The sequence below is a fragment of the Limulus polyphemus genome, unplaced genomic scaffold (assembly GCF_000517525.1).
Source record: "Limulus polyphemus unplaced genomic scaffold, Limulus_polyphemus-2.1.2 Scaffold666, whole genome shotgun sequence".
NCBI lineage: Eukaryota > Metazoa > Arthropoda > Merostomata > Xiphosura > Limulidae > Limulus > Limulus polyphemus.
Window position 1 is genome coordinate 413,018 of NW_013666276.1, and position 22,470 is coordinate 435,487.

Below are 22,470 nucleotides of genomic sequence, written 5' to 3' on the forward strand. Positions count from 1 at the left end.
CAAATAGGAGAAAGGAAGGGAGGTGGTGCAGAGAAGTGAGTATTTACCTGAAATACATTTTCAAGTAAAAAAAACGTTAACTTCAGAAATGCTACTCACCACTCTACACCACCAATAGGTAGAATCCCACATTGTAAAAACAGTATTAAAAAGAAAAACCCATAGAGTGTGGATACAAGGCTGGGGGTAGCCTCAAAGAGCAGCACTTGGTGGGAGATCACACCCATCTCAAGCAGAGAATACTCTTCAACCAGTAGAGGTGGTATAGTAAACGATATTATGAGAATAATCATTTATTTGGTGTTAATGTGGGCAGAATGGCAGAGCACTCAACTGTCCATTATCACATAGGTAGACAGCTAAGCATGAATGTGTAGTGTGGCAAGGGCTATAAGTCAGGCCATTACATATTAGAGAAATGTTTACATGAGATATTCATCACAAAAATCAGGTATCCAAGACCTCTGACCTGAGCTGAACCCAAGACCTATCTAGCTGGACTTAACCATTGGGATTGGCTTTGTTCATAATGTAGTGGGGTGTCCTGTACTACATTACCAGGTAATATCCCAGCCCTACTTCTCAAACAAGGGCTGTGTCCACTCAATCTTGTACTAGTGGGAGTGCATCACCTAATAAAATACCCTATATTGTCTTCCCAACTCACTTGGGACTGGGGAAGCAAGGATTTTCCCATACTACACTAGAAAATACGGGGAGGTGAGAAATTCAAGTAGGAGAGAACATTGAAGAGGTAAGTGGACTGTTGTGATCAGGCATGATCATCTGCAATTAGGCCCCACACAGAGACAGTGCAACGGGTTATTGAGACTAAAGATAGTCTGTGCAAGCTAGATGTAAGGGCAGGCATGCGCCTGGTGCTATTGTTTTCTCACCAAGTGCAGAAAAACTTGTAAGATATATATATATATATATAAACACCACCAATGTAGTCTTGTGGAAAACCCCATGGGTGTTGAATAAGATGGTTGTGAGACTTAAAAACAAAAACAGAAAAATAAACATCTCACTATCAGTGACACTGCAAAGAATGAAGAATGGTGACAAAAGTCAGGGTAGGTGAAACGTTCCTGTGGTGTAAGTAATGGAATACTGTGTCACTGTTGTCTACATCTCCACTTAAAACATTGCACACAGGGGCCATCAATGGCTAGAAAAAAAGAGAAGCTGGGTGATAATGAATAGGCTGTACAGATCAAAGGAGACTATCTGGGTCAGAATGACCACACAGGGAGCAAAGTGTAAGAATGTAACCGTCAAGGAGACATCCAATGGACCTTATGAAAAAGATGGGGCCATAGCCAAATCGAATGAAAGGACTGAGAATGAAATCTAGAACCATTATGGATGAACCAAAAGAAGCAAAATGTGAAGATAATGTTGAGATCAAGAATCCACCATCAGTCACTGGGGAGACTAACCATCAGAAAGTGAGAAACTTCCTATTTGGAACTAAGGAAAGAACAATATTGGATCAAGTGAGACCATTCCTTATTTGGCCAACAACTTTTCATTTACATGGGAATAATATGAAAAAAAGAGTAAAACCCCAAAATGGGATGGAAGAATTGACCCACGGTGTTTGAAGCATAAAGATGTAAAGAGTAGAAGTTCAGAAAAATACCTGAGAAAAGCACCCAAGAAACCCAATAGGGAGTAGCAAAAGGAGTCCACCAGTGTGCAGAGATTGGAGCTGAGGGGTGGTTCCATAAACAAGTTACCTCCAAGACCAGTGATGGACAGCCTACAAATAAAGCAGACCATGGATAGTTAGAAAAGGACAAGGAACAAAAGATAGGGCACCCCTTCCGAGCCATATACAAAGGGAAACTCTCTTTGGCCCTCTTCCAAAGAAACCAAAGTGAAAGGAGATGGCTGCTGGAGAGCTGTATTAGGTCAAGATACCATGATATAAGTAATGCCTCCTAAACACCATATAAGAAAGAAAAGGTGCAAGACAGAGGTCATACAAAGGAGATTTAGAGAGTTAAAAGTAATAAAGCAGCCTCACAAAAGTGTCAGAAATTAAAAATATATATATTTTTGGCCAATTGTCAAAATAAAAGGCTTTTACTTATACTTCTTAATAATATAAATATATATTGTGTTGTTGTTGAGGTTAGGATACTTCTACAGTAGGTGTCTGTGACTTGTTAGTGATAAATTCAACTATAAATAAACAGCACGCACTTCACTTATTTTCAATATAATATATATTCGGAACAAGTTAAACATATGTATAATAAACTCTTCACACAATAGAGATTACAGGCATATCACAAACATTATGTGTATAGTTCTCTTCTTATTGTCAAAAGTCCACTTAGGACTATTCAATTACTTTAGCATTTCAGTTGACAAGCTGAACTATCTTCTCTATTACTATCACACTAGTATTGTGTGTGTGATCCAGTTACAATTGTGGCGTGAGTTACCAACTTACTGTAATTGTTTGGTCTTCTTTCTTCAAAATATCCTCTGTTCCTTTTGTCAAAGTGCACTCAGGTTGATTCAGTTACTTTAGAACCACGTTTTGATGGAATAATTCTACTTCTTATCTCCTTTTCTACTGTTAGTCTTACTGTAACATATTAAACTTTAGGTCTATCACTTCTATGGTAGTTAACTTCATGTCAAACTTTCTCTTGTTGTAATTTTACTCTCTTCATCTATTGTCTGTCTGTTGTTTCCACTCATCTCACACTATTCATATGACTATCACTTAATCATCTGCCCACCTTCTAAATTCTAGAAGCCAGTATATTGCACACTCCGTTTGATAGTCTCAACATCAACGACTTATAAACATAAGTTCCTATAATCGTCTGCTTTTAACTCCTATTATAACAAAAACTAAACAATAATAAAATATTTACTCACAAAAATATATTATTCTTTTATGTCATGACAAAAAGTACAGCTCAAAATCAAAGAAACCAAGGTAACTGGAGCAAAATGGAAGAAAACTGAGGGCAAAGTGAAAATTAGGTATGTGCAAGTTGTTCCAGTAAAGCTGATAGGGTTGTGATGAAAAGCCTACAAAATAATGTGAAGCATGAGAATGAACAGAGAAGGCGAGTAAGAGATAACGAGTAGATGGAGAGAAAGAAAAAGGAATAAGAAAGAGATCCCTAAACTAAAAGAAAAAAATTTTGGGGAACAAGATTCACAAGGGAGTCTGAGATACTGATGATGAAATAAACTACCCGAAACATTATACATTTGTAATAAAGTCTTTTTTTTTTTAACTACCTACTCAAGATGTCTCAAAGGCAGATTTGTTTTGTTTTATTATTACTATTATATTCTGTTGTTATAAGAAAGAAAATGAACCAGGTATGACAATGGTGCATAGCTTAATGATGACCTTGAAGAATACTTGATGAACTCTGTATGTTGGATTAAACAGTGAGGCATGTGTCCCAAACATACAAAGTTGATTAAAATCAAATCAAATTGAAGATAATTGGAATAAAAGTCCTTACTGAGAAGTTTAAAATTTAGTGTTGCTCTTTCATATAATAAAGAAAATTAAGGAAAGACTATGTGATGAACAGTAACAAAAAAGCACAAAATGCCAGTAAATCTAATGAAAAAATCATGTCTGAAGAAAAGCAGTAAGGAGGAAAGAATGAGCCTGTTTTCACATGCTAGTGCTCATGGGATTACTGCATAAAGAGTATGCAAGATATTATATCTAATATATATTAGATATATATATATATAAAAGTGTAGAGGTGTGAGTTTTTTTCAAGTCTTGGAGAGTGAGTAGCTTTTCGGGAAATATGTTTTTATAACAGTTTTCAAATTTCGTTTGCATAACCTCTAGAACTTACTAAATGAATATCAAAAGTTTTTTGTATATATTATTTTCTATACCCTATCACCAACTATTGGTCTCAGTCAATTTGACTGACCTTGTAACTACCATGTAGCAAAACATAAATATAAATTTGTATAACAACTGCACATGGTAACAAACAATTATGCTATTTATTTTTACAGCCAAAGCTAATGGATTTTTCATGTACTTTTATTTTTTTACCATTGCTATTAGACCCTCTCAGAATATGGTGATAGCTCTTTTATTATTCCAGACAACTTTGTGTAAATAAATGATCAAGTCACCAGCACACATGCTCCAATTGCAAAAGCATGCCTTACACCATTGATGCATGCTACAGAGTATTTTGTTTGTTTAAATTATGTTTTGTTATCTAACTTAACTTTTTACTTTTTTATATTTTAGTTACTTTTGTAAAAATAGATATAAAATATACAATAAAAAAAAGAAATTTACTCCTTACATCTGACGTTTTGTCTTTTTCAAATGTGGTCCCAAACGTTTTTTTAAAATTCATATATGCAACTTAGAATACAACATATTGCCATGAATATAGAGTAAAATGTCCTTAAAGCTAAGATACTTTATCAAACTTTTTAACTAAGCTAGAAGCCATTTAAATAATTTGTGTATATGGTGAAGCCAAGTTCCAATTTTGCAAATGAAGACAGTGATGGCATAGTTTTTAAAACTGTTTATGTGAATGGCTTTATGTCCCACTGTCTTCCATAAATTGAAATCCTCTTTTTCTGTTAGTTACAAATAATTCAATAGCACTTAACATAGAGAATTATTAACACTTGAAAACAGGATGCATTTGGAGTAGTGTGGCATGTGGCCTTCATTTTATTGTGTATATATACATAAAGCAGAACCCCTGTTGCTACAAATCAACAGTTTAGTTTGGGGATATGTATAGTATAGTTTGAAATTCTATGGAAAATTAGGAGGTCATGTAGAGGTAAAAAAGACTGCAATGGGAAATTAAGAGCAAAAACGTGTCATTTGATACAGAGAAGTGTAGATTGAAAATTTATTTTATTATCTTTTAAATGAAGACATTAAACCTCATATAATATTAAACTTTGAATTATAAACTACATTTTGATGCCAAGTTTATTGATGTACATTGATAATTAAGTTGTTTAGTTAAATTTTGAATGTTACTCCATAAAAAAGGTTGTGACATGCACTCCTTGACCTACTCCTGCTCAGAGATTTCATCTTTATCCTAGAAAGATCAGTAACTTAATTTCATAGGTTGGAAAATGTTAAATTATTTAAAGTGACACTCGTGTAAAACAACTATTATCAATTAAAATTCTACCTGTTTTATCAACTTTGTGTTACTCCACTTATTTGATAAAACAGGTAGAATATAAAATTGAATTAAATATCGGAGAAACTATTGAAATGGAAAAAACAAAGATATTGTATTAAACAAGAAAGCTCGTCCAGGTCAAGAAATAATTAAGTACTGGACAGGTGTTTTTAAACCTAGATGGCATTATTGGTATGTAAATGATTATGTGGGTAAAAGGTCCCAACCATACCTTTACCATTGCTTCTGAAGATGATGTCTAGGACACCTAAACATATGTAGTCTTATTTTGAACATGTCCCTGTTTTTAATAACTAGTTATTGTGTAATGATTTTAACATTGTATTCTTTTTAATTGTAAATAGTAGAAAACGTTTTTAATGTTTCAAAAGAATCTTAAAATTTTTTTATTATATTTACTGCCATAGGAATGTGAAAACAAAACATAACATTCAGTATTTGTTATATTAATTACTACCATTATGAAGATTTTTGTTGGGGGCACAGCACAGATAGCCCATGGTGTAGTTTTGTTTTTAAGAACAAACAAACAAAGAAGGCTTTAATATAAATTCTGAAATTAGCCTACAAGAATTGTAAAATTCATCACAATGTTCATCAGTGATTGTTCTGAATGATAGCCAATTGATTTATAGATGGCTCAAAACTGCAATACTTAGCTGGTGATGTTAAGGGTTTTATAGTTTAGTATTGATTTCTAAGAAGTGTTTTTAAAGAATACTCATTATTTATTGTAATAATTTGTTATAATTTGATTTATTGATTACTTGAATTTCATCTATTTATGAATGTGTGTTTATTCATCTTTAGTTAATCATAACTTTGTGTAGGTTTTGCTATTACAGTATGTGGTACTTGGTTAGTCATCACTGTTTCACAAGTTTACATACACAACTATGTAACTCTTGAATTTTGTTTCAATCACTATTTGCACAAACTCCCATGTTCAATAAAATATTGTTTGTTGCTCACTTTGTCCAGTATAAAGTCATAAATTATTTTTCCGATTTTGAATGAAACTTAATTCATGAGGTGTTAAGTTGATCAGTTGTCTGATTGTTTTATGTGCAAAATCAGTTCTTAAAAGAATAACCACCTGCTTCTGGGAATGATATTCACCTCTTGAATTTGTTTCCAAGTCATCAAAGTATATATGACAGTTTTGTATACAAAGTTAAATTATGTATAATAAGTGGTAATCTGGTAGAGAACATTTTTACTGTGTAGTAGGCTTATAGACAGACAATCTGAATTAAATTTGTAAATAAATAGTATTGAGGTTTGTAAAAGCTTAACCATTCAAATATGTAGTGTCACCTATCTGATGTCGTTTATAAAGAGTAGTATTTCATATTGATGGATTAAAGTTGACATGTATTATAAGGTTTCTTAAAATCCACATTATGTATTAATCAAAACTTATAATGATTGTAGATAAGCATTCCCACAGATATTTTAAAAACCTTTATTGATAACTGCTCTAAATATTTACTATTACATATTAGACAAGTCTTGTTTTAAATGTCTGTCTGTGTATAGAAATTTTTAATTAATAACATCTAGTTGCCCAAGTAAATCTGCAGATAAATTTCTTATTCTTATGCAGCTTTTCTAAACTCAGTTGTGCTTTTAAAAATCGTTTGAACATGATTTTTATATATAATGTTTTATTACTTTTCTTACCATATGTTTAACATTTTTCTTTCTATCTACTAGGTATTGAATCTCTTTCTTGCTCTGCTGCTTTCTTCTTTTGGAGCATCTAATCTCTCTGCACCAACTTCAGATGGTGGTGACACACAAGGGTTGCAAGAGGCTTTCAATCGATTTTCTCGAGCTTCTAACTGGATTAAATCTAATGTTTTGGCACTTTTGAAGGTATTTATTTTATTTGTTTGGTTTTTAATTTTAGAATGGCACAATTCCATTAATATATTTATTGTTTGTGCATATCACATATAAGAATATACAAGATACTGTACTTTGCACAAAGGTTCAAGTAAAATTTAAAGAAATTGGGTTATGATTTATCATTTAAGAATGTTAATGATATTCTAAAAGATGTAAATGAATCCATTGCAATCTAAAACCAGATTAATTTATAGTACATATTTTATGAAAATATAGCTGCAATTGAGTAATACAAAAAGGTAACATAGTGTAATAAATTAAACCTGAAATCAGCTCTACAGAATACTGTCGATGAACCATTTATAAAGCCTTTGGTTAGTAGAAAACATCTTAACATACCAATTCTGTATGTTATAAATAGTTTACCCAGTTGATTCTATAGGTGTATGTACAACTTCTATGTTTTGCATATGTATTTATTTGTTCATGTATGATTAGTGCTTTATAAACATGAATATTTATTATCAGTGAAATTTTTATTGATTCCATTTTAAAGTTTTGTTATAGTTGTTCCTCTTTTGTTCACTTATTTAGCATACATCACTTATTTTAACTTTCATTATCTTTAATTATGATAATAAAAAATATAAATATTTATTATTTTAAAATTTAATAATTGTGTCTGATAAAATTCTTGAAAACCTTTGATGAATATAGATGTACATATTCAAAGTATGATTTAATTATAAGCACTTTTATATAAAAATATGAAATTCTATGAGTGAAATAAAATCAATTACATGTAGAATGTTTTCTGACCATTTATATGTTTTTAACTGCTTGTAGGTTGATATAAATTTAATAATAATTTTCAATTGATTTGTAAAGGATTTCTTACTGTTTATATTACAATTTAAGTACATTGGCAGCATTTAGAAAATGGTTTACTAATTATTAGTTTAATGACAGTTAATCTATTAACCACCTGTATATCATGACGGTGTCAATTAAAGCATCAGTAGATTATCTATTTCCACCTGAACGGACAGAGCATCAGACCTAAGGCCAGACACCAGATTGGAGATCAGACACCAGATCATCCAGAAGACATGGAAGACTATACTCCAGTTGGAGACATGATTGTGGATGGACAAGTTCAGATGAAGGAAAAGAAAAGCCCTAAGGAACTCAAAGATTTGGACATGGTAGTTACTGATGGTCTAGAGATTGCAATTTGTGGTATGTTTTACACTCTGTAATATTAGTTAATGTACAGAAAAGACAATAAAGAAAACTTTACACTTTAGTGTGGATTTTACTGAATAGAATTAAGTTTAGCGAATACATGTACATTGTTGCTGTATTTTATTTTTTACTAGAAATGATAATATAGTAAATAAGTCATGTTTTCAGATACATGAAAAAAATTAATTTTAATGCTTAGGTATTTGGACATGTATTTGCTTTGACTTTATAATTACATATTTTAGTAGCCTTTGGCCTAAATTTCTTACATACATGTATCTTGACAAATTATGCATACTTATTATCCTTATCTGTATGTGATTCAAGCAAAACTCTTAAGTTTATGGATGTATATACATTAATAGTTTACTAATCATGATTTACATTTTTACATATATACAACTTGATCACAGAAATACTTTTATTTTGAGTTTCAACTTATTTATAATTTTTTGATTACCTAAAAACTGTGTAGTAGATTCCGATATGGTACATTACCTCTTCTCACATAAATAGCTAGTCTCGTTCAGTGCTGCCCTGTATATATACAAACGAATTTTTATACATTCCACAAGCCTTCTATTTCCCCTCCATTGGAATTGACTGATTCCAATGTGTCTCTCATGCAAATCACCATGTGTCAACTCTCCACCAATGAGAATGTGACATACACTCATGATGCATGTGACTCTCTCTATTCAATTCTTTTGAACTATCACTTCTCGTTCAGCAGTACTTGTGTTCAGACATTTTTTCTTTTGGTGCTCTTTGTGTGAATCTTGATTTTAATAGTTTAATTTACAAAGTGGGATTTCTTCATTATTATAATTTTTTCTTTACATTGAAGAAATCTTTTAATTTATCTAAATTTCCCAGTCTTTTTTTTTTATCACATTTGCATATTATACATCAAAAACTTTTTGTTTGACTTGTGTATTTCTACAATGAATTTTTATACCTCAAGCACTATTTTTACAGGATGCAGGTGGGGAAACCAGTCATTGGATTTCTCTGCTATTATCCATCGTGAGATTGAACGTTATATGGATCAAAATTCTTCTGCTGAACTTGCCCCACTAATCCTCCTGAACAAGCCAAACCTGTTCAGACCAATGAAGATTTGAAAGCCTTTTTATACCACTGGATTTTGCCATGTTTTTCCCTACCCCTCCTGCAAAATCAACTAGGTCTAATATGGCATTTTTTGACAATTTCTCAGGTATGTTATGTTTTATTCAATTCCTCATTTTTCTATGATTTCTTATTACCTCCATGTTGGCTCATTTGTCATCTTCGGCTCTCGCTTTACATGCATGGTTTCACCGTAGTTGGGATTTTCTTGGTTGCGATGCAACCATCCTTCGGCTATGTTTTCCACCTCATTCTTTTTTGGGATTTCTGTATTTTTTTCTGTGGAAATATATTTTTAATCATATATCTGAGACTTTGGAATTGCGTGTGTAATCTGGGCCTCAATACTTGACCCTTTCCTCTTTGGTTGCATGTTTGTCGCAGTTGGAGCCATGACACACCCTATTCCATTCCTGTCTTTGTCCTTATCTACATGTCCCTGCCTCCCTTCCAGGGGTTTCTCATCTTGTTCTTTTATTAAACATTGATAAGCATGTTTCTAACAGTACCAGAGATTAACCAGAGGGTTCCAGTTCAGTGGGGGATTGACTATATTATATTGTTACCCTTTTGCAATCTTTCACTACAGTTCCATGGGTTCTTTGGGTTTTATGAAAGGGACTTGTTCTACTATTTCTTTCTCTACCTCATTTTCCCTTATACCCCCCTTTACCTTCCCTATGACTTGGGATCCTGTCTCCAGCCTGTCTGTTCGAAGAGATACAAGATTTTCTTTCTCTTCATGCCATTGCACCTGTTCATCATCTTTTTCCAGACAATTATTTTAGGCTGTTTATTATCCTAGCACCAAACTGATGGCATGTACTAGGTTTGTCCCACCTCATTCTAATTTTCAATTTGCCCCATTTTACCTTGGAGCTGTTTCTCACTCTTAGGTGGGCTTTTTCTCCAGGTTTATCAATGACAAAGAGGAATGTCACAAATGATTACTTGCATATCCCAAACTTTTGTCATTCGTGACCCTCTCTTTGGTTTATTCTCCATGTGGTGGTTTCTCTTTTTTGTGCACTGCCCTTCAGACTTGCTTCAGCCCTTTATGTTTGTTTGGGCATTCAGAGCATTTGTTCATCACTTATATTCTCTCAGATTGCACTTTCATATTTCTTTGATCAACTGGCTACTGTTAGCTCGTTCCAAACAGGAGTCCACCTGTTACCCTTATCAGCTGCTCTTGGAGGTGGCTATAATGGGCTGTTAATCAGTTGGAGAAGTCCTTACCACAACCTCTCCAATATCTTGTCCATTTGGGTGTTTTTCTTTTTCTACCTCTTTTCCTCTATTGTCTTCCTTCCATACTTTGTTCTGTGTGCTCACCCATTTCGACACCTTACCTTTTCATTGGCATTTCATCTTTGTTGTCCTTTGGAGCTACTTCTTCAATCAGACATGTGGACTACCCATGATACTTTCATCTCACACTATTCACATTGGATTACAGTTTTCTTGCTCTTCAGGTTATCATTTTCTGCCTGTAGCCATTCTTGAATATCAGAATTCAGTGAGACTTTGACTAGGTAAGTTATTTTTTTTATTTTTTTTTCCTTTTCAGGGGCCCTTTTATTAATGCTCATTGTTTTGATCCTGCTGTGTGGTGGCTGACTAGGTATTTTTTAACTGTTCAAATCTGCATTGTCATGAACTGGAGGTGATTCTCTTTCCAACCCCTGCCAGATGGCTAGGTTTTGGATTGTAGTCGACTTTCCGGTGGTATGATCCTCATTATACCCTCACATGGATGGCGGTTCCCAGCAGCATAGGTTTTGGATGTAGTTGACTTGCCATGTACGGTCCATTGCACCCTAGCCACTCTAGACACCTAGAGGCTCATTCTTTTCATTTTACCCTCTTTTATAACTTCTGGGGTTGAGTTTCATAAATATTGCATGGTTCAGATCACTTTCTGGCCATAGTTCTCTCTAAATTGAATGTGCTCCTGTTTTCCGCCGATATATGTAACATTTTGCTACGATGGGTGAAGAATATACCTGGTTCAGAAGTGGTGTGGTTTCCAACATCAAATCTTAGAATCTGACTGTTTCATCCATTGGACGCTTTCGAAGGGTGCTTCTTTTTTCCCTCTCACCAGTGCCTCCACCTATTCATTGTGGGATTCTAGCTATTCTATTTCGATTCTAGCTCTTTTAAATTCTGACAATTGGTGAACCACAGCCAGGATTATACAGTGGAAAAGGCGATAGAAGAAAACATGAACAACAGCAGAAATAAGTAGGCCTATATATGCTCAACTGTAGTAGTAATGATAATAGTGTATAGATTACAATTATGCTATTAACCATGTCAAATTTTGATAAATTGATAGAAATTTGAGAATGTCTTAGGTTAAAAGACAGTGGACTGCAAAAGTTTGTTAAACAACAACAAGAACTATAGATAGAAAAATGGCAACAGAAGAGATAAATTGAGAAAGAAGAAAAGGAAAGAGAAGAAAATGAGAGAAAGGAGAAACTTAAAAATAGAGAGAATGAGAATACAAATTGAGAAAGAAGAAAAAGAAAGAGAAAGACAGAGAAGAAAATGAGAGAAAGGAAAAACTGGAAATAGAGAGAGAGAATAAGAGCACAAATTGAAAAAGAAGAAAAAGTGAGAGAAGAGAGACCAGAAATAGAGAAAATGAGAATATAAATTGAGAAAGAAGAAAAAGAGAGAGAGTAGAGACTAGAAATAGAGAGAATAAGAACACAAATTGAGATTGCAAAACTCACCCAACCAAAAGAGGAAGGACCCAATAATGACAATGGAGTCAGGGTTAGCCAACCCAAGCTGGCTAAATTTGACATGGATGCTTTCCTGGACAGATGATGGATTCAACCAAAGGCGACTGGGCAGTCTGTCTCAGCCCACTTCTTTCAGGAAAAAGGCTTATAAGTATATGCAGGCATGAAGCCAGAAGATGCCATGGGTTATGACAAATTAAAAGTAGCTTTACTGAGACGATATGAACTTACTGAAGAAGGTTTTTTGTCAGAAGTTCAGAGGAGTTAAACCAGACACTGGAGAAACTGTATTTCAGTTTGTGGCATTTCTTCGGCGATATTTCACCAGATGGACTGACATGACCATGTGTGAAAATAGTTTTGAGGGACTGGCAGACCTATTAGTACATGAACAGTTCATGACCATGTGTTCAACTGACATGTCACAGTTCCTCAAGGAAAGAGCACCAAAAGATGTAGATGAGATGATCAAGCTGGCAGAACAGTATATGGAAGCCCATGGAGGTAGTATAACTGGCAAGTCCAAGAATGTCCTGTTAAATTTTAAACCAGTAATGGCTGACCAGAAGCAGGAGTTTACCAAAGGTTATAGGAGGTTAATAGACAGAAGGGAGAAGAAATGTTATAAAATGGGACACATTGCAAAGGAGTGCAAGTCCATTACCAGCAAACAACAGCAGAAATCTCAACATAAAGCAGCTGGAGCTATTTACAAAAACAGTGCTGGTAAGAAACTAGAAAAGAGTGACTGCCACCATGGATGCTGCTGCCAGAAGAAAGAGAATCAAAACTACTTGTGAAATTCAATTCAAGAAAGCATGGTCGATCAGTGCACGACTAATGGTTGGCTTAAGTTAGCAAACAGATCAACAGTGCCAATAGTTATGGAAGCATGTGACAAATATTAAGAGATGCCAACAAATCATAATATGCCAATATGTGAAGGCTATGTTGGGGACAAGAAAGTGAAGGTTCTTTGTAACACTGGGTGCAGTAGTGCAGCAGTAAGAACCAGTGTAGTATCTGATGATCAGATGACAGGCAAGGTACACCTGTGTGTGCTAATTGATGGGATATTGAGAAAGTTTCCCATGGCAAAAATAAAGGTGGATACTCCATATTATTTAGGAGACCTTGAAGCCATGTGTATCAAGGAATCACTATAGAACTTGGTGATAGGAAACATGCCAGGTAGTAAAAATTTAGAGGAACTAGACAAAAGGAAGACTTCTAAAGTAAGGAAGGACTCAACAGAATGGACTACAAGGTGAATGTGAAGGGGAAGACCAAGATCTACCATGCCAATTTGTTGAAGAAGTATTTAGGGAGAGAAGAAGACCTAATGAGTACAGCTATTGATGTACAAGTGGACATGGCAGGTGTGGCTGTCATGGAAGTAGAATCTGAAGACAATGACTTCATTATAAAAGATAAAGATCTACTAAACCTATGGGCACTGAATAGAGATGAGATGTACAAGGATGTTAACATGAGTATCAAACTGACTGATATGAAGAGGGAAGAGAAACAGAATCTACTGGGTCAGCATGCAGATAGATGAGGAAATACAGACCTCAGACAACACAAGGTCAAGAAGAAGATGAGGGATCCTGTTATGGAGAAGCCCAACTGGAGACCCTATGCTAGGAGCGACAGACAAAGGAACTGTGAATATCAGTGTAGACTGTATGAGCAGACTTTGTGGATGAACTAAGGACAGTCTTTGTATATAGTGAAAGAAATATTGTAAATATTTATCTTGAAGAGGAGTTTATATCAGATATAAAAGACTGTTTAGTTTAGATATTATTGATTAATTTATTTTTGTTAGTGAATATTTTATTATTTTTTAGTTTTTGTTATAATAAGAGTTAAAAGCAGACGATTGTAGGAAGTTGTATTTCTAAGTCATTGATGTTGAGAATATAGAAGGCGGCAGATGATTAAGTGATAGACATAAAAATAGTGCGAGACGAGTGGAAGCAGCAGACAGATAATAGCAAAAAAAAGAGTAAAGTTACAACAAGGATAATTTCGGCATGAAGCTAACTACCACAGAAGTGATAGTCCTAATGATTGACATAAGCCTAACATTTAATATATTAAGACTAACAGTAGAAAAGGAGATAACAAAAATAATTTATTCCATCAAAGCGTGGTTCTAAAGTAATTGAAGCAACTTGAGTGCACTTTCACATAAAGAACAGTGGATCTTCAGAAGAAAGAAAACCAAATGATTACAGTAACTCATGCCACAATTGTAAGTAAATCACGCACAGAATACTAGTGCAATAGTAATAGAGAAGATAGTTCAGCTTGTCAAGTGAAATTCTAAAGTAATTGAATAAGCTATTTATGTGAGAGGAGATAAGTACATATCAGAAATACATTTTCAGTGTAGGAAAATTATAACTTTTGGCTTAAGAGTTTTTAGCATTGGTACAAACAACATTCTTGTGCACATTAATCCTTACTGCTAATTGATTTTCATTTATCTCATCAGTTTGTAACTTTCCTTATGAAACAAAAAGATGCATAAGTCATATTTAATGATACAGATGATGTACTTTGCCAAATAGTAAGTTTACCTGCATGGATGACATTTCATAATTTGTAATAGGATCATAAACGTTAAGAGTGAATATCTTGTTTCAAGTAGTCTATGCTACTAAATATTCAGTTCACTGTCTCATATCTTTTATTTGCTGTCTTAAAATAAATTAACGATAGAAACTTTAGTGGTGGCACATTATTCTTCAAAGTTAGGATTGTTTCCTAAACAAGTGAATGTTGAGATTGGGCTGTCTGATTTTTCACTTATTTAGGAAACAATTTTAACTTTACAGAATAGTGTGTTCCCATTAGATATCAATGCTCATCCAAGTAGACTCACAACAGTTAAGAATCTAAAAGTATAGACACATTTATGTAAAGTAAACATTAATCAGCATTGCATTATGATTGATGTGACAAAAGAAATATCAATTGTAATTGTGGTAATTTATGGAAACATTTCCTTATTTCAAAATGTTTATTTTCTTTTTTTAAAGTTTCTTTAATGAAAGTTATTTCAAGTAGTTTCTAAGGTTTTTAAAATTTTCACATGAGTTTTTAGTTAGTCAGTGAAAAGCTGGCTTGAAATCTTTAGTTTGAATCAGAGGTAGATTAATTCTTAAATACAGTAGAGAAAACTTGAGTAACAAGAGTCTGTTTGAAAATATTTTGTGTAAGGTTGACACATTTCATACCTGAACACCATTATCAGTATTTCCTGATTAAAGTAAGCTAACCTATAGATCAAACGTAGAAAAGTAACTTTTTAATTAATGAAACTAATTTTGTATAAAAAACTGACTAGAAGAGTGCAATATCATAAATTGTTCGTTTGTTTTTATAAGTATAACTATATGTTGGGCTATCTATGCTGTTTCCACCTTAAATCAGACCTAGGATTTTAGCATTATAACTTTTCTATTTTACTACTGAGCCACCAAGGGATATAATGTCATAAATGAACAATGAAAGAAAGACAATGTAAACTTATAATGATCAGAATGCATTGATTCAGCAGTTGAATATGATAAACCTGTCAACAGTATTTTTAGCTTTAAAAAGCAATGTTATGATATTTATTTCAGGAGATGGCAAAGCTGTGACGCTGAAACTTAACAATAAGCCAGTGATGAATTCAGTCCACACACCAAAAATCAATGAATCAAAAGATAAATATTCTGACAAGGAGATTGACAACAAAAAGAAAGTTAGTAATATTGGAAGTTTAATATTTTTAATTTCCTTGTATTTGTTTTCTATGACTTTAATGATTTATGTTTTAGACCATGCTTTTCACCTTGTGATATTTTGAAAAAGAGAAGTTTTGGATGTCTAACAAAGTTGTAGTTGTTAAACAGTGATAAATATGTAAGACATGGATATTACATTGATTAATATATTATTTTTTTAAATTATTCTAGTTGAAATTATTTCAGAGTAGCTTCTTGCACATTGTGATTTCTTGAATGCTAATTGAACTATTGTATGTTTAGGTTTTGCTGGAATGATATGGATGAATTATCTTGCCAATAAAAATTAAATATTTCATGGAGACTGTCATATATAAATACATATATTATACCTCAGCCGTGTCCATTTTGACAGAATAGGTTATTTCATAATAAATATTTATGACAGTTTTCATTTAGCTGTGATAGTATTTTTCTGTTGAAAGATAAATTGAAAATCTAAGAAGAAATGAATTATTTTGGATATATTCAATATTATCAAATGCCTTTGCTGCTTTAGTTATGAATAATATAGTATTATATTTTAACGTCCTTGTATACAAACCCTGTTGAGTTAAATTGTTGGTATTTGTTGAATTTCACATAAAACAACTTGAGAGCTATATATGTCACCCATCCTTAATTTGGAAATGACAGACTAGATAGAAGACAACTAGTCAATACCACCTACCACCAATTTGTAGGCTGCTCTAATTGAATACTGGTATTTAAGTATTATACTTATAATGCATCCACAGCCCAAAAGTATGGAGTGGGATTTTTTTTTTTATTGATGACCCACAAAGCCTCAGATCCACAGTCCCTGCACACTAACCACATCGCTGCTCAACGTGATGCAAATTGTAAATGGTTAATGTTTTCAAAATACAAAATATCTTTGTTAAAGTAACTGTAAAGCTAGAAACATTTGCTATTTACAAAAGTTTAATACTTCACTTCATTTATACCACTTGTTCATATTATTTTGTGTATTATACTATTTATTTTGTGTACTTAGAGTTATGTCAGTTTTTAAACTTACATAAGAAATAACTACTAGATTTCCTCAGAATTTGTTTGACAGTTTAACTAGAACACATCAAATGTGAAATATGCTTTTATATATTAATTAGCATTGCAAATACTTTTAAGCATTTTCAAAAGTAATTTTATTATGAAATGTGTTAGTGGCAAATTTCATTCTTACAATCAGTATATTTGTTGTGCATATATGTAGAATAATAATAATATTTGATTATATTAATACTTAAAACTACTGTATAGCAGATACACTTAGTATGAAAGATTAGTTATGTAAAAAGAACAGATTAAGTGAGTCTGTCATACATTCAGTAACTCATGTTTGTTTTTCAAATCATATTTTATTGGTGTCAATCAGTATTTTTATGCTCATAATACACATTAGTGAATAATTTTAGACTTAATCAGTACTTTTCACCTTGAAGTAATTATGAGGCAATTTATTCAGCATACTCGATTTTAGGGCATATGTTGCCCCTGTGAAAGAGCTGTAAAGTTTGAAGTGGTGAGCTAGGTTTGAATCTGTGCAATACAATAAAATATTCCCACAATTTAAACTGTGGTTGCATTGTAAGAGTGGCAGTTAATCCCCTAGCATGGAAGGTGGGTGGTGTGGTGCTGCTGACTAGCTGTTTTCCCCTCTGGTCAGTAGTTCAAAATTGTGAATGACAGAATGCAGATAGCCTTAGTAGCTTTTTCATAAATACAAAATACAAATGCAGTCAGTTTTATTTTACTTCTTATTGGTTAAAATGAAGTATTGTAAGAGTATTATTGAGTGCTTAATGTTTTTTCTCTTATTAGTTAATCACTTAGAATATTCACAAGTAAAGATAATAATGAACAATTAAAAGTATACTAATACCCATGAAAATAAAGTTCTAACATTATTTGTAACTATGTGTTTGTTTCGTATGAAGTTTTGATTAGTATGATTGGATGAATTTTGGAAAATATATTTTTGAGATCTGCATGTTTTCATTGGTTAAATTTGTGTTAATCTTCTAGATCTGGACTATATTTAAAACAATAATAGTTCTGTAAGTTTTTACATATGTATCAAATTTTGCTTGAATTTTATAATGTTATTTTTATTTTTTAACCTGTCCAGTAGAGTAAGATTATTAACTCTTTCACTACTGTCTCTGGATTACATCAACCACATGACCCAAAGTGATCATTGTAGTTTTTATAATATAACTTTGAACATGTTTTGTGTATCTTCACAAAATTTTTCAAGCTTTTAGTAAACATTACAAGTATTTTTTGACTAAAAATCAGAATCTTTTGTTAAATATTTCTGCTACAAATTTATCTGTGAATATATGAAGCTAGAGTGTTGATTGCTCTGAGTGCAAAGTGATTTTTATGTTAAGATAAATTGGGGCCGGTTTGCTTTTAACAATTTTGGGAACTTAGTTCACCTATTGCACTGTTTCCCAAGTGTGCATTACCCACCTCATTTCCTGCTAGTGGAGCTAGGGAGTCCTTACCATGTGCAATTTCCAGTTGATTGGGTGGTGGACGGAGGCTATTTCTCCAGAGTGTTTGAGTGACTTTCTTCCACTCTTTGAAAAGAAGGCAAAGTTGGGGGCCCACCTACTCAGGTCCCTGGATGTTTTTTCTCAGATGCCAGTAGGAGAGGCACCAGATTGAATGCTCCACTATTCAGTTAGGTTGAGCATGGCTCTTTTTTTTGTCAATATCAGTTTAGTACATTGTTCATGGAAAAGGGTCAATTGTCTCCTTGTAATTCTGAATGCAGAGTGGTCCCATCGTGGGTCCTTAGATGAGCACAGTTTGTTCCATGTCTTCCCCATAATTCCGGGAGCAAGTGGAGTTACCTGTCCCACATGGTTGGGAAGTGAGGATGAGTGTTCATAATTCCAGATTGGATGAGCTGGTTGAGTTCTGTTTCCTCAGGTTATGTATGACATATGGGATCTCATCATTCTGAGTTTGGGGTGTTGCTGTTCAGACTTCTTAAGGTTGAGGAGTGGGTTTGTCTACTTCAGTATAGCTACAGGTTGGAATCCACTCACAAATTATATATATTGCAGTCCAAATGCCCTAGCCACCAACATGGGATTTAGGACCCATGGCCCCATAATTCCAACCTTGGCTATTTGGTTGGGGTGTGGCCTTTAATAATGACAGATCACACCATATTCCACTCAAGTGACAAGATTTAGGTGTCAGGTGAAGAGCATATCTATTCTGGATGTAGTATGGTTCCCCCACTCGGGTGCTAAGCTTCTATTGGCACACCATCTATGCAGATGCATTTTGTATGAGTAATGCCCTCACCGATCCCTCCACCTTATCAATGTGGGATTCTAGCTGTAGTATGAGTGAAGGGAAGTATGTTTTGGAAGTTAACATTTTCTTAAATCAAAAATGTATTTCCAATAATACTTGCCTCTTTTCACACTCTCCTACCCTACTTCCCCACTAAGAGCTGGTGTTAGAGACTTCAGATTGGGGCAGTCTCAAAAAAGTTATAATATTATCTGAATGAGGTGCTTATATATAGTACCAGAATTGAGGGCACATTGATGTAGATGGAGAGTGTTATGTGACAGATATTGTTAAGGGCAATTAAGTAGGGAATAAAAGACTGGGGCAAATGAGAAAAATTCTGACCAATGCTTAGATGGGCAAAGGAAAGAAATTCTAACAGTCAAGTAATAGTTGTAGTGTGGGAGTAGGTAAGTATTAATGGGATTAATACATTTTGATTTAAGAAAATGTTAACATCTGGCTTTCTAGCTAAGCTATATGTGGATTAAAAAATCTTATTTCTGTTCAAAGCAATGACTTACTCAATAGACTTTAACATTCCAGTCAAATTACAAGTATCCCCTTTAAGCTAATTACAAACAACTGTCAGACTTATGTAGTTTGGAATGCGCTTTTTCTGTTGGTTATAAACAGGTAATTAAGAGTAGATGTGGGTAGACAAGAGGTTTCAAAAGAATGGAATAGTGAGTGGGTCTACCCTCGTAGCTTTGTAAAATATATTGATATCTCAGAAAATAAAAAAAGGTGGGAGGTTCTTATTTTATGTACTAGCTTGTGAATGCCTGAAGTTTGAGTTTTTAGTTTGTTAACCACTGTATACATTGTATAGTAGGTATAATGAAATATAAACTGATCAAGAAGACATGCCATATGACACACCAAAAAAACATAGTTGGCTTCTTTATTTTACATTTTCTTTCACATTAAGAAATTAAAACATCTACAATATTAACATTTATTGAAATATGTTATAAACTACCTTGTGATGCCAATATTATTGGCACACAATGATAATCAAGTTGTTTAATTAAATTTTGAAAATAACTCTTAAAACGTCCTAACATGTGCCCTTTGACCTGTGCATTGAAAAGGAGAGTTAACTGGCTATAAAAAATAACACTGCTATATAAAATAAAAATTATTTTCATTTGTGCTTAGATTTTTTTCTCTTATGCAGGTAATAAAGAAGTAATAGTGTTAAAATGAAAGACTAGTTTTAGCTTTAGTCTTCATGTTTGAAGAATTTGTTTTTTTATATATATATTTTTACATCAATAAATTCATAGATGTCTCCTAGTAGGTCAGTGATAACTTTCTGGACTTACAACATGAAATTTTGGAGAGGTTAGATTCCCCTTGGAGGACAGGGCACATATAGGGAATTGTGCAGCTTTGAGCTAAGATAACAACAAGAAATTCCTAGCTGTAGCCTTGTTTCTTGTATTATAATATTTCTACACCTTTAAATTTCCAAGTGTTACCTTTGATCTTGTATGTTTCAAAGTCTAAAAGTACATCAACAAAATATTAATTTTTGGGAATAGCTATTTCAAGACTGTATGATGAAAAGAAACACATAGATTTTAGAGGGTTTCATCAAATTGGTGTTCCTAGTTATGTATTTTTCTGTCCTGAAAAATGATAAGGTGTATTCACCTAAAGAAAGCTCTTGATTATTGTATTTATTTTTCCATTTTGTTCCAAGGAAAAAGATTTTCTTGGTGTGACAGTGTATCCACAGAAAGAGGAAGATGCTTTGAGTGTGAAGTCAAATGGAAGTATGAAAGAGTGGAAAGAGAAAGCTAACTACCAGAAGGAACTGAGCAATCTTTCTCCTCAAGAGGAGAAAAAAGATATCAGTAAAGAAGACCTTGAAGGAAAAGAAGGTTGGTGCTATATTTCTATTTCCTGAAAAGATCTGAGATTTCCATTTAGAATGTATTGAAAAATTTTACATTTTGTAAAGTAGGAAAGAGGATGTTCTGATACTCACTAAAGGGGAAAAAATGTATATATGCTCAATGTGCTTCTACTTTTACAACATTTTTATGATACATATAGTCAGAGATCCAAATGTTTGTAAGAGACTTTAAAGTAAAGCACCTTAAGAACATGATAATTATACAAAATGCCTTTATCTGATGTTTTAGTGATTCATGTAGGATACATTATATGTAAAATATTCAGTTTTTGTGAATAAAGGGAAAGTCACATTTGATATTGTGCTTATTTAATTATACATGTTTCATGATATTTTTGTAAGTTTATATAGGCCTGTACAGGTAAGTAGCATTTTTAATTAAAGTTGATGTGCAAGGTAAGAGTGAAAAATTAAAAAAAAAGAGGTGGGAATTGTTACAAAACCCAGTTCAAAATTTTGCTGTACAACTGACTGTACATGAAATATTTATGGACTATACTGAGTAACAGCCTGACTCTTATTACAAAAGGTATTACTTGATTTGTTTTGGGGTGAAAAACAGCAGAAAAACTGATATTTTATTATGTTAACTTCACTTAACTGTATCAATGGTTTACAAAAAAGAAACAAACATAATCATTAACCTCTTTTCACCTTGAATACTTAGGAAATATATATGTGTGCCCTTCAGTGGCTCAATGGTAAGTCTCTAAACATATGGCACCAAAAATTGGGTTTGGATACCCATAGTGACCAAAGCACAGATAGCTGATTTTGTAGCTTTGTGCTTTAACAACAACCACCACTTATGTGTGTGTGTGTGTGTGTGTGTGTATGAAGCTATAAATGACTATTATATGTATATAATGCAAGTATATTTTTCAAAATTTTACTAGGCTAAATTAGAAGTAAATAATCCAAATTATCTGGTACAGCTGTAATAGTTCATTTTGAATAAGGATAAAGCAAGTTAAACTACATTTCATTTTCTTAAAAATGTATACTATTGTAATGGTAATTGGATATTTAAGTACTTATGTCATTACTATGTGTTAAATGTCTTCTCCCATTCATAAACAAAGATAACATAACATAATGTTTTGGGACAACATGGGACCTATTGGACCATCTCGGCTGTTCCATCCTCTAAATTAAATTAAAGTAATTTGTTAAAAAATCTTAAAGCCAACCCTTATCAAGCTTTTTTTTAAACTCACTTAAATTTACTTCCTCTA

The 22,470-nt window shown here is 33.1% G+C and overlaps 1 pseudogene; it reads left to right on the forward strand.

Annotated features, from left to right (window-relative positions):
- Nucleotides 1-22,470, forward strand: part of LOC106459830 — a 180,007-nt pseudogene that overhangs the window by 127,032 nt on the left and 30,505 nt on the right.